The 14,348-nt window shown below is 37.2% G+C and overlaps 2 long non-coding RNA genes across 15 annotated transcripts in view; both read right to left on the reverse strand.

The window, feature by feature from the left end:
- LOC135299138 (uncharacterized) overlaps positions 1-14,348 on the reverse strand; it is a 90,957-nt gene that overhangs the window by 13,980 nt on the left and 62,629 nt on the right. The gene's annotated exons all lie outside the window — the stretch shown is intronic.
- Positions 1,507-12,384, reverse strand: LOC135299139 (uncharacterized). Of its 2 annotated transcripts, XR_010361196.1 has the most exons (4): positions 12,053-12,384; positions 10,802-10,939; positions 7,558-7,642; positions 1,507-1,875 (listed from the first exon to the last, which is right to left on the reverse strand). It is a non-coding gene; the product is annotated as an uncharacterized LOC135299139 (long non-coding RNA). The 2 variants fall into 2 exon arrangements; XR_010361197.1 differs by lacking the exon at positions 7,558-7,642.

Consider the following 14,348-nt stretch of genomic DNA (forward strand, 5'->3'; position numbering starts at 1 on the left):
CCAAAGAGGCAAAGCCCAACCAGCCTATGATACAACAGATAGATTCTAAAAAGACCAAAACAACTCTTCCAGAAAGAGGTTTTATGTGTTACTCACAACAGCTCTGCTACCTGCCAAGGAGTTTGTTACTATATGTGAGAAAGGCCTTAATTCCAGATAATGCCCTAACACTACCATCCTGCCAAGGTAAAGAACTTGCATTTTTATCTTAATTTTAAGAGGAGGTAGTGTTGCTTGGCAAAATTGTGTCATTGCCAAATATCAAAAAAATCCCCTGTAAAGCTCAGGAAAAAAAATAGGAAAAGTTTGTGACAAATGAATTGTCATAATTTTCAATAGTTTATTTTCAATCCTATTCAAGACAAGGAAACTGACTTGAATTCCGGAGAAATTTGAGGAAGAGAAGATGTATAGAAGTTCCTGCCATATCTGCCAACTTCTACATGAGCTTTTATATTAAGTGAGCTGGAATCAATTCATTAAAACAATGATTTAAAAGCCAAGACAAGGGTCATCAGGAAAGCAAGTAGTGGAAGAAGCAGTTTCAAGAGAAAGAACATCATATAGAGACTTTTTTTCATTTGACCTGGAAAGGTAAGGGAATGGCTAATATTAGAGTCCCTTGTGAGGCATTGTGGTCTTACGTTCAAATAAAACAGATTACCTTTTCTAGTGTTTTGTAAAAGATCTGATAGGTATTCAAAAGTTTCACTTAATTTTTTGGGTGACAGAAATATTAGAGATAAGTCACAAGTATTATTTTTAAGTCTTGTCAAACAGTTTGTCTGATCTTGTAAAATTTTAGAGCCCAGAGTTTTACTGACTCAGCCCACACACTTGAGCACATATCCTGACCACAGGCCAGCTGCATGCCAGAATAAGAGATGAACATGCACTTTAGTTTCCTACAGCAGAAAACCCAGACATGTGAAAGAGCAGCAAGTTCCTGTGCACCTCCTAGCAGTCATCCTTTTCCAGGTTCACCAGGAAATTAAACATTGTGTCAACTGTAGCTGTCCTTATGTGTAGACACAGCCATCTTCCTCAAAACGTCTAAAGCAAAGTCAGAGGTACCAACACTGGACCAAACTACCTCTGACTTTTAGAACAGTCTAAAACTGAATCACAACCTTAATGAATCACTACTACACAGCAAAGGTTTAAACTTCTGCTTAGATTTTAGGCAAAATTTCCAAAATTAGTTATATTAGAGGATGTACATTTTGGAAAAACTGTGGAAGACATCTGGCCTTGAAATGCTGAATACATTTTACTTATATAGTTTAAAGCCTTATTTTTAAATTAACTTAGTTCAACCAACACTTTTAGTCAAGCAAGTGTCACAGCATCTTCTTTCTTATGCAGCATACTTCACTGGAAGGATGAAAGTATATTGCTAAGCAGTATACCTCCTGAAACAAATCCTTTTTGTTCAGTGCAATTGCCAAATCATAGCAAAAGAAAAAAAAAAAGAAAATAAGTTTAGATTTACATATTTGCGTGTGTACATGCATGGAGACAAAAAAACCCCACACACAACCAACTTAGAAGAAAGCGTTATGCTACGTTCAAATGTCAATTTACCACTTGTCAAGGCTAAAAATTTCTTGGGCATCATTTTCAAATAATCATTAAGGACATGAAAATTTGCACAGCCCTGGTTGTATTTGAAGCACTCTAGTTATTAGAACTGCAGTTAACTCGAAATTGCATGACAGAAAAACAAAACAGTCATTTAATGTTCAACCTGAATGTTTATCAAATGATGGCAACAGCAAAACTCTGAGGCTGATTGGGCTGTTACAGTCATTTTAAGGTGATGCAAGTTTACTTATCTGCTCTGATGACAATGGAGACTGATGCAGGCACCTTGGGCTGAAAAATAGGAGGCATTGTTGCAGGAATACCATATTGCTGTTCTGGAATCACCACATTAAAACAAGTACGTGAAAACAAAATTATTTTTAAAAAGTTTTTATTTCCCCTTACAATACAATAATTAGGTTTTTTGGGCTAAGTCTAGTAGAGCATACGTCATTTGGCATACTGCTGTGAATGGCAGTGAGCAATATTTGTAGAGATTTATTCTTCCCAATGTCTCCAAAATACACTCAAAGCTTGACAGATAAGATGATGATGATAATAAACCATTTATCAAATTGAAATGCAGTCACCTCTGGGGTGAGCTGTGATATTAATATTTTCTTCTCTGTGTTCATTGTACCCCTTAGAGAGTAGCATTATCTGATTGGACTGCAGCTACAAAATTGCTTCAAGATCCCTACCAACAACTGGGAGAATTTCTTCTGATTTATAGGGGCTAAAAACAAAAGGTATTCATGCTGTCCTAAATCTGAATGTCTGCATTGGAGATAATACAGATTTTTCAGCTTAGCAGGATACTACACCAGGAATGTAACATGTCTGGAAGAGAAGATCCTATCACTCTATTGCACTGCTAACACCGAGACAGGTGCTGACCAGCCTCATCAGATCTCATGAAAGCTTTTTTACTTTGCTAGATTAATTTCTAAGTTTAATTGTCTCCTCTTCAAAATGAGGAGACAATTGTTGTCTTACAGACTCTACACAGGTTTTCTTTGGCTGCCATTTTTTTAAACAAATTCATGCCCATTGCATGCAGTAATTTTACCATCTTGTGAGGTTTAAACTACTTCAGTATGGAAATGGGAAAAAACTTATTGCTCCATTTCTTAATATTAAAAATATATATTTCTTCTACAAGTACATAGCATAAAGCATTATTTCAAGCATATTTATTAACTAAAAGCAATGTATCTCACCGTATAGAAGGCCTAATATCCAAGGGGAAATTTCATTATATATATATATAAATATATAAAAGAAAGGGTAAATCTTGATAATAATACTCTTTCCTTCACAAAAATAAAGCTCATTCTTTTGAAGCATTGATATTAGCGATACGTGATCCCCTCCTTAATTACTCTATTAAGAAATTGGAATGTTGAGATCATGTGTTGTACCCTTTAAAAATATAAAATTGCAAGAACAAAAATAGTTCATTAATTCCTGAAAATCCAAGTTTTAAGCCAAGGAAATTAGTCGAACAAGTCACTGTTTCTCCTAAATAATATTTCAGCAGGAAGAAACATTATTAACTCTATTGACATCCCATTAGTTTAGAAACAGACATTTAAAGTAAACCAATAATATTTAAGTCTAGAGTTTTCTCTGATAGAAGACCTCAGTGCCATAGAAGGCATCAACCAACAACATTTCACTGAACCATTTGTGCACTTTGCTCATTGTAACTCATGACCACTCACCCCTACAGTGACACTCAAACATGAGCAAACAAATTATGTGGAGGAGAACTTCACCACTTTCTCCCAGTAAATATCACGTGTCACATCCAAGAGTTCCATTAATAAGTCAAGTTTAAAAATAATTCAACTACAAGGTTGGGAATTAGACTTCTTTTTCATCACCTCACTACTTTCACATAGCTTGTGGAAAAGCAGAATTACTGGCAAAAGTGCAATGGAACCATGTAACAGAGGTGCCTCCCAGGAGCAGTCAAGGTTGGTGCTAAATGCTGTCCAGAATGGCTAAAATACCACACTCCTTCCCATGAAAGGCACAAGTCTCCACTTCCTTTTCCTCCACTAATAAAATCTGAGTTACTTAAATCAACATGCAATTTGTTATGCTCTTGTTAAGCACAAAATACTAATATTTTGCCTATTTATGCTTTCTATATATTTCAATTTCCACAAATATGCCAATACAAGCAAGATACACAGTGCATAATGACACATCCTTGCATATCAAATAACTATTGAAATAAAAAGATCAACCCATCTCTCTCCTCAGATGTGCTATTCATCACTTGAAACTATGTAATTGCCAAGTTAAAGTCCAGATTTTATCTGGGTCAGATTCACTTGATCTAAAAATAAAACTTTGTTCCCTGAAAGCTTTCCAACTAGAGCAGGCATTCCCTTAAGCCCATAAAATAAAAATAATATCAGCATCAGAGATACTAAAATATGAACACAGAAATAGAACACTGAAAGGATTGGGGTTGCTTGAATTTGGAGGATAAATTCTACAAATGTAATTCCAAGTGCTTACTTTACAGCAATATTACTATAGTGGATATGTCTCCTTAGAAACAGAGTCAGCTTTCATTCAGCTTTAGTGGGAACATTAATACTGTAATTTCTTACCACTTTGCAGCTTTGAAGGATGACAGAAATGAAATAGAGAGGCAATTATTTTAGCTTCTACTGGCATACCAGTTTTCTTTTATGTGCACTTTAAAAATTCCAGACTGATATATCTAGAAATTTCTTTTCAGCTCTTTTTATATTGGCAATGCTAACCACGCCACACACTTCTCAGTGATCACTTTTTCTAGTGCAATCCTTACGTTTTACCTAGTCTGGTGAAAAAGCTACCTAAAAAAGTCTCCGTTTGCTTCTCCTCCATACAAGCTCCAAATGTCCAATTTCGTTCCATTCGCTTTTTGTCCATTCCAACATTAGGAGTCACTCAACAAGAGGAAGAGTATTTTGATGGTGAGACAATGTATCTCAGACACTTTGAATGTAGATGCGTTTCCTCTCCACCAGCATCTTCCCTCCCCTGGGGTGAATTCCCTCCTACTTCTCCATTTGTGAAAGGGTAAAACAGATGGACAATGCTACTAAGGAGACTGCAAAATCTGCATTTAATAACCAGAAAGTCCACAGATAACTCAGCCAATTAAAACCAACCAGTCAGAAGTCAACTCTACCATAATATCCAAGGACTGTACATCACACTTCTCCCAGAAGCGTTGCCTGCAAAGGTCCAGGCATCTACCACACTCTTCTTTCACAGTACTTTTCAGCTTTTATACCATGCAATTTGCACAGGTGCTAGGTGATAAAATGCCTGTTGTAGAGGAAAACAGACTAGAAACAAGCTCTATTTTTATGAAATAAATAAATATTAGAGGCTTCCAAGTTTATGTTAAATAATCACCTGAACCAAGAGCATTTTATCAGAGCAGAAGAGTTGGATTTGTGCTGATGGGAACAAAAAGAAAATAAAGTTACACAGCCCACTCATACTGTTTCCCATCAGTGCTGTGTTCATATAAATAACCATGACTGTCAAATACTTTTTCCTGCTTTAGGTTTCTTCTGGCAAGTCACAATACTAGCTGCTCAAATCAGAAGGAGAAAAAAAGCATATCTAAACATATCATTATTATGGTGGTCTACTTCCCTGTAATCCAGGATTACAGGATTGCAATTGAAACAGTTGAAGGCATTAATTCAATACAGAAGTAAAATCACCCTGTCAAAAAAATTAAAAAGCAATTTTTTTTTTTTTTTTTTTTAATTTTGGAAGCATTCTGGAAGTTGCTCTGCACAGCAGTTGAATGGAGCCTAGATTTCAGAGTTTATCTTCGCATATCTTGCAAGGCAACAATGATTTCCAACCTATGTGATCTTTCTTTAATATAATAAGGAAGGAAATATACATAGGTTCTTTACCACATGAGACAAGAAAAGTCAGCTCCAAAACTCATCAAAATCTTTTCCACGCTTAGATCCTATTTCTCTGGGTAGGATGTTAATTTTTCCCTACTGGTAAGGAGCTGGTCCTCATGCGCTGAAAAAAAGCATCCTTGATAAAGGTCATTCTCTGTATAAGGTCTATAATTTCCTTTCTAAATTTCCCCAGTGTTTTAATCTTATCACACTAGGCACTAGGTAGGAAGTAACTCAGTGACTCATACTGCACACACCCCAAGAAGGAAGATAAACATTCAAGGATCTGCTTTGTCAATACCTTTTACATCAAAAAATGACCAATTCTTCTGCTCCATTTCCAACCAAAAAAAACCACATTTTTTTAGTTTTCCATAATTTACTTCACAGGTTATTCTTTATCAGCTTTACTTGGTGTTCTTTTCATGTCTTACCACAGTTTGTTCTTTAGTTTCTCATTAGCTGCTTTCTAAAACACAGGCAACAACCAGTGGAAGCCATTACCATCCCAACTGCCTTTCCCTATTCTTGCTAGAAATATTTCCATTCTAATAGCATCTTTACAAAGTGATAAGTACTAGCTGAAGTTTAAGTGTGTTTGTACATAACTTCAAGGTGGAGAGGAGAGGAATAAAATGTCTGGTCAGTCACCAAGGATTTGCTGGAAACACACACCTCTTCCTAAAGGAACTTGACTGAACCAAACATCATCACCACACATGACAAACACAAAAAAGTAGAAAGACTAAATCAGTAAAGCACAAAGCTTAGAGGTCATTTTTCTGAACAAAGATCCTCACACTAATTATTTTAGTGTTAAAGCTGATCAAAAAGTCAAATAGAAACAAGAAAGCACAAGCTTCCACACTCTGAACTGAGGCAATTATGGGAATGCCAATGCCCATCCTCCTTTGCTTTTGCTAGATGGAAGCCCCTATATGCTGCTCTCATGTGGCTCCACCTGGAGTGCTGCAGCCAATCTGGGCTCCCCAGCACAGGAAGGACATTGACCTGTTGTAACGAGTCCAGAGGAGACCACCAAGTTGATGAGAGAGATGGAGCATCTCTCCTATGAGGAAAGGCTGAGAGGAGTGGGACTGTTCAGCCTGGAGAAGAGAAGGCTTCATGGTGACCTAACTGCAACCATCCAGGACCTAAAGGGCACCTACAAGAAGGCGGGAGAAGGACTTTTCACAAGGGCATACAGTAATAGGACAAGGGGCAATGGCTTCAAGCTGAAAGAGTGTAGGTTGAGATTAGCTATTAGGAAGAAATTCCTTACTGTGAGGGTGGTGAGGCACTGAAACAAGATGCCTAGAGCACATGCCCTATCCCTGGAAGTCTTGAAGACCAAGTTGGATGGAGCTCTAAGCAACCTGGTTTAATGAAAGGTGTCCCAGCCCGTGTGACAGGGGAGTGTGAACTAGATGACCTTTAAGGTTCCATCCAACCTCAGCCATTCTATGACTATGAATTCACACTGCCTACTTCATTGCTTCTCCAGTCTAAAATGCTGGGAATAGAATCTCTGATATCCATTGTGTCATTTATTCAACAAGATATTGTGTTGTCTTACATGAGTTAAGAAATTGGCAGAGGTAAGGGAGCTAAAGAAGGGCAGGAGGTGTGGCTAAAAGGGGGTTGGGATTTGTTTGCTTTTTCCCTCTCCCCTATTATGAGACAAATTTATAATTTAGGTTTCATTTGCCAAATTTGCTCCAACCTACTTCCACGCTAGCTGTACTATGCTAGCTCTTTTTATTTTGGGGCAGCTGAGATTGAATTATATTCTGAAGGTGCTTTTCTGTATGTTCTGCAAAGCTTTTCCTGTTACTGTGGCAGCACCTAAAGGCACATTTTCACTATGCTGACACCTTAGAGAAGAAATAGGAGACAATCCTGTCTACCCTGTAAACATTTTTCCTTAGAAAGACAAGAGCACAAAGAACAGTATGGACTCTTGCTGGTTGTATTCAGCTATTGATACAAGATACTTAATCTAGGGATTATTTTTAGATTGGGTACGAGTTACCTGAAAGATGGCAAGGCAAGGAATGGCAAAGAAGCAGTTCATTTGGTACAAAGAGTGTGGATCAGCAGATTGGCAAGAACAGCAACTGTAGAAAGAAAACTCAAGCTATTATGCCATGGCTCATAAGCAGGAAATCAGAGTGGGAAAAACTCAGTTTTGTGAGAGAATCTTTTGTTGTCATAGGCAATTTCCTACCTTCCATTTGAAGGCACAGTAATAAATAACAGCTGTAGCTGGATATGATGTCTCCATCTTCTTATTACATTGAAATCAGGGACAGTAAAATTAGATGCTGCTTTGGCATTGCATATGATAGTGCCCTTTGTCAGAGGCAAAGTATCAGCATAGCTAGATCTCTGGATTTTACTTTCCTATCTAACGAAAAAAGTAGCTTCAGGAGATATCTCCTCAATACCTTATTTTCTTGTTCTTTTTTTTTTCTCTTCTCTTACTAAAGCAAGAAATAGCATGAGGCAGAGAGATGGGTTGTATTTGAGATTCCTCAAAAACTAAATTTGACAAGAGAGCTTGTTTGAAAATATAAGCTGGAAGCTTTACACCAGATAAGAGAATATGAAACCTTCCAGTAGAAAACTAATCTCACATGCAAAAAATTAAACAGGATAAAAAGTAGTTTGTCATTGTCTGCCAATGAAACTATGTTTATTTCCTCCTACCACTATCTTCAAAGGGTGAGATGAAACCACAATGGGATATTTGACTTTGAGTACGTTTCTTTCTGTCAGTGAGCTTTAAAGTCATGTTCAGAAGTTAAAGGAAAGTTATGATTTTCCTTACAGAAAGAGAACTATCTCCTTTCAATAACTTTTTGAAATATTTTTGAAATCTGAGCTTGCATCCTAGAGCTAACATTTACCATGTGCTAGACAAATAAGACCATCCTAAATTAAAGAACTTCACATGTTCTTTGAAGCATTCTAGTGGTACATATCAGGAAGACTAAAACATGTAATTGAATCTTTTACATTAAACTGGATGTTTGCAATTTTACATCTGGTTTATGTAAAGAAGAAAATAACACGGTTTACACCTACATCTGAGAAAAAGAAATAGTGTTTATAAAGATAACAAAGTAATATCCTGTATATATATACAGCATATATATATACTGTATATACATATATATCCTCTATAGAATTTATGCACAATCCTTTCAGATACTCATATACTAATGTATACATTTAGTAAATTACAGTAGTCCAACAATGCCCAGCATGCTGGGGACAGGATGCCAGGTCTAACAAATCCCAGTTTCACCCACAATGAAAGGATTTTTCCACTTCAAAATTACATTCCTCCTTCATGATTTTTCTTTTAAACCTCTAAATTAATTTTTTTCTTAATGTTTTGGTAACAAGTGTTTTCCAAAAGCTTCGAAAAAACCTCAATTTTTCTGCAAGCAAAATTATTTTAATTTTATTTAGAAAACTTTTTTATACTACTTACAATTTGTAGAAGGAAATTAAAATCTTAAATGCCATCTTTAGGATTTTGCATTTCTAGTGAGATCATACTAATGGAAAAAAATTAGTTCAACAATTGCAACACTTATTTTCTTAAAATTAAAAAAAACCAAGAAGTTACTATTTTTTCCCTTAAATTCATCTATCCAGTTCCAACATGTGCATATTTCTTACCCGCAGGATTTGTTAAAATTTTGAAAAGCTGTCAACACTCTAAAATTAAAATAACCCTAAAACACTGTTATAATCATGGAAGCTATCAATTACAAATCTCCCCTAAAAATTATCTTTTCAAGTGACATCAGAGTTTATTGATAGGCAACTCACAGGAAAAGGACCTTTATCAAGATGGAAAGTATTTGTAAGTAACAGAATGGTTCTGAAGCCTGCAATTACTGTATGTCTCATTATGTTCATAAATTTAAGTAGCATAAGCATTTAGGAAGCAGAATTTCTATTCTTGATTACTTGAATCAACTGATTTATGATATAAGAGTTTCCTAGCCTTCACTCTAATAGAAGACAAAAGGTATCTTTAAACCATATTTTACAAAAACAATTTATTTTTTCCTACAACAACTCAGAGGACTTACTCATTCAAGCAGAAACTCTGACTTGTTTTTTTGTTTAGACTTTGGATTGTACATATTCTACCCTTCTTGGCCAGAAAACACTATAGCTGGGTCTCGCAGACAAGGCTGCTCAGGCTTGAAAGTCACAACCTACCCATTTGCTCTTGAATAGTTCAGGAAGAATGAACATCCTTCACGCTTCTGGGTTTTCTCAGGGAAAACATAACAGTTAAAGCAAGTGACAGGAAGATTTAAATTTTTTTTTTGTAATAAATAGTCATCTCACTTTTTTTGCAGAGAGTAACGAAAAAAATAAACCAAAAAGCTACCTGGGAGGTCCTGACAATGTTTCATGACCATGCAGATTTCTTTAGGTTGCTACACACACAAGAGTCCTTGACAACTTTTTACTGTCTTTTCTATGCCTTCTAAAATGATTGAAAAAAAAGTCCTCACTTTGTTCAAATTAATTCTTGGCCCCATGACTGAAAGAAAATGTTATTTACAAAGGCAGCAGACACACTGCTTTTCTGTTAACTCATTGATACTACTGACATTTCGTCACAGTATCATTTGTACTAAAGTTTTAAGAAACAGTAAATTACTATAAAATTATCAAAACTAGCATTTGTGTTCCTTTTCCTCACCTGCTAATACAGTTTTATTCAAGCCTCCAAAAAATAAGTGCTGTGTCACAAAGTATCAGCTTGCTAAGCATTATGCTGGAGAAAGAGTTGCTATTTCCTGCATTTTAACCAAAGCATTCAGTTGTCCATGTAAAACCATCTCTAAGCAGAGGAGGGCTGACTATGAACCACACCTCCCAAGCACACATCCTTCAGGAACAACTGACAGCCTAAAATATATGAATGGAAATTGATGGAGGAGCACTGAGACAAGTCTGATGTGATTCCACAGGTATTTTCTAAAACACTGAAAGCTAACATCTGAAGAACAATACATAAAAGAGTCAAGACATAAAATCCCATTAGGTAAGTTATACTCCAGAAAATCCTGCACTGGTTTTATGTTTTATCCTCAGCTATAAAGAATCATAGCATAGAACCACAGAATCACATTCAGGCACTACCCTTTCAGCTTTGAAAAAAGACCAGACTACCATTTTTGTACTTAGACAGGTTTACTGAAAGATGAATGTAAGATCTCTGCAAGCAACACCATCATTACCTGATTTCTCTAGTGGTGAACAAGTTTTAAGGTCAGATGATTGCTGTGCCCTTGGGGAAACCAGGTTCACAGTTCCTTTCTTCTGTGCTCTTCCTAGATGTCATGCAGATCAGTCTCACAGAGAAAAGTGTTCTACACCTGTCAATAAGCATATGCCAAAGTGGGACATGTTCCCACTTTGAAAACCCTCACATGTTGTCTGAGCACAGATCCACAGTTATCAATCACATCTGAAGATCTGTTGGGAGTCCACTAGTGCCCATTATAAATCAAAATTAGAAGAAATGTCTGAAATCCAGTTGACCAGAAAACACTCATGCCCACTGATGGCTCCACTCAAAGTCAGCCATTAATTGTTGTCTGGTACCAGGCCAGTTTACATTTACAACTTGCTTAGGGTCACTAACTTAGCATTGTTGAAATAAATAGCCCATGACTATGCTAACAATAACCTCTTACATTTGTGTCTAGAGATGACTGAAAAATAGACACACATCACAGTTGCGTCTCACAGGTCCCTTTAGGAGCTCTCACTCAGCCAGTTGCAAGGCCCTCTATTTCAAACTATCTTGAGACTAGAATAGAGGCTAAAAAACTTCCAAGCATGTTTGTTACTTTGGTGCTATCTGCTCCCAGAATCTGGTCTTTTTACTTATGTTCAGCTTCATCTGTTGACCTCACCTCCTTGCTCAGTACCTTGAAGTTTAATTGAGAACAGTAGTAAACGATACATCATCTTGCAGTTATTTTACAGAAGACAAGTTGGAAAAGTTTGAGAAAAATTGATAGAAATTAAAAAGCATCTTGTTCCTTGCTTTGGTTGTCTTGTTTTGACAGCACCTCCAGCATTTGCAGGTTTAATTTCTCTTTCAAGCTAGAGGCATAAAGCAAAATGCCAAAGAAAAATATTTTGTCCAGACTCAGCTAGTAATTTTAAGGTAATTACAGTGCTGAATGTTCAGCCCAAAGTTTTCTACATAATTAGAGGTTTAGGTTAGCTGCCTTTCTTTAGTATGTATTTCAATTCCAACTCATCTCTGTTAAAATAAACCCTCAAACCATACAGAACAATATTCCCTGGGCCAGAGTAAACAGATTTATTTAATATAGCCTAGTACTCCTATAGCTTTCCTCGAAATCTAGGTAAACAAACTAAACTAGTTATTCTGAGTTAGAGAATATGATGCTCCTTATGAGATAAAGCATGGCATTAAAATATTTGAGGCCAAAGCAATAACTTATTCTATTTACTTATTTCACAGTGTTATCAGCACCAGAGAGGCAGTCACAGTTCATCTTATCAGGTACTTCGACATTAACAACTGGCCTACAATGGACATGGTTAATTTTGTCCTGATGTGCTACAGCCCGAGGCTCCACCACATTGCTGCTAACCAGCAGCCAGGTCTGCGCCACCTTCTGGTCTGAGGTCACAGACACAAGTGCCCAAAGAGAGCAGCCCCTGGAGAACCTGGCAGCCTTTCCACAGAATGCTCTGAGCAGGACCCCAGTGCCCATTTCAGATGTGGTTTCAAATGCAGCACCCCACTGATATGTCAGAGTGGACACTGCATGAATCCAGGTACAAAGACCAGGCCAATTTGCTCCTTAAAATATCCTTTCCAAAGCTCTGAACCCCACACTCTGCTTGCTAGTTTAATATCATTCCAGAGTGAGATCAAGGACACAAGCAGAACCTGAACCCCCTTTTTAATATCTACCCTTGAATACTAAGAACATCCAAAAAAATCTTAACCATCAACTACGGTAAAATCTACACTTGACACGTGGATTATTTATGGAGTGCTATTTATCACTTTCATATACCATTTCAAGCAAGGAACATGCCTTAAAGGATTAAGTTTTGCACTTTGTCAAAATACTGAACTCACTACCACAACCAGCACAGTGTTTAAAAAAGCCAGAAGTGCAGCAGTTATCCAGTTCTAAGTCTAATTTTATCAAATTAAGAGCCTAGTGCTGCACCACTGATTTAATGAACATTTTCACCTTTTACATTAATGGCATCTCTTCAACTCTCCGAAGAAACAATAATACATTATGGATTCACAATCAAGAAATGCATTGAGAGTACAAATTCTATTTTATATATCTCTCTGCACATAATTAAGATTTAAATTCCTTGCACTGTATTTGAGCTATAAGCAACCCTCCAATGGTTTTTAAATGAGCTTTAATGATCAACCCACATGAGGATTTTGAATACTAACATTATCAATAAAAACAGTTTTATAAAATATAGCAGCCCCACAGATCTATTTCTCATAATATAATGTTATTGCTATCATTGCAAAGAGCTACATCATCCTATGGGCAGAGGTAGAAAAAGCAAACATTATACTGAAAACAGAATTGCAAGGCTCATTAGTATTTCCTGCTAATATACCACTAAGGCTGGAGTCCAGCAGACCTTTTCTTGTTTACTTCGTCTTAAAAACATTCACCCCAAGAGATGCATATCAAATACCACTGAACATCCAAGTAACATTTGCATAGCACTCTAGCCTGCCCATGCTGAAGGGCAGCTATTCCTTTTCCACCTACTGGCATATCGCCCACGAGAACTGTCCCCTACAGCCTGTACTAGTTAGGTATCAGCACCCAGTTCCTCACTGTTGTCATTTAGGTAACAGTGCTCCTCTTCTCCAAAAATAACACCAAAACAATACACAAACAAAATGCCAAACTCCTTTCACAATGGCTATGAGAAAACACATAAATGTATTTGAAGTAAAAGCTTGTGAAAATAAAAAATGGATGCACACTGGAATAAATTTAATTCACACTTATATCTATACCAATTCAGCTCAACCCTAACCAGAAGTCGTACTGCACTTCTCCTCTAAAAGGCAGCAAACAAGGTCCTGGAAGAGCTGTGACCTGAAAGGTCCCAGGCAAGCTTGGGGAAGGGTACTAAGGGAGGATGTTGTTCAACCAGGGCAAATGCAAGGCCTTGCACCTGGGAAGGAAGAGCAAGACCAGCCAGGCACCATCAGCCTGGGGAGAGTAGCTCTTTGGAGTAGTCCCTGGAGGCTGCCAACCCTTCTAAACCTATTGGACATGCCCAGGAGTTTACTGACCACCTTGGGCTTCTCCAGTCATCCCAGCCTTCACACAATCGCACCCCTTAGGCTTCAAGGCTGACCAGCCTAAAAATTCCAGCCTTGGCAAAGGCTGCTGCATGCACTCCTGCTGCACCAGCCCTTCTTCAGAGCAAGGGCATGCAGACACCCAAGACCCTGAGGGCCTAATGGCTGTCCTCCCTGCTCACAGCAGATAGCTGTGAGCTCCGTAACCCTGTTCAAGACCTAAACCAAATTTCTGAACAAAACTCATTCTTGGGATATGACTATCAGTGACCTCTACAATCCCAATTTTATGAGCAACATACTTCCCCTTTCCCTCAAAATTATTTACAACTGAGTAGAGTAACATGAGTAAAACTTTTTCACTAGCCCAGTGCTTTGGATTTTATCATCAAGAACACAACTGATATAATGACTGATATAAAACAAGATCCAAAAGC

The sequence above is a fragment of the Passer domesticus genome, chromosome 4 (genome assembly GCF_036417665.1).
Source record: "Passer domesticus isolate bPasDom1 chromosome 4, bPasDom1.hap1, whole genome shotgun sequence".
Taxonomy (NCBI): Eukaryota; Metazoa; Chordata; class Aves; order Passeriformes; family Passeridae; genus Passer; species Passer domesticus.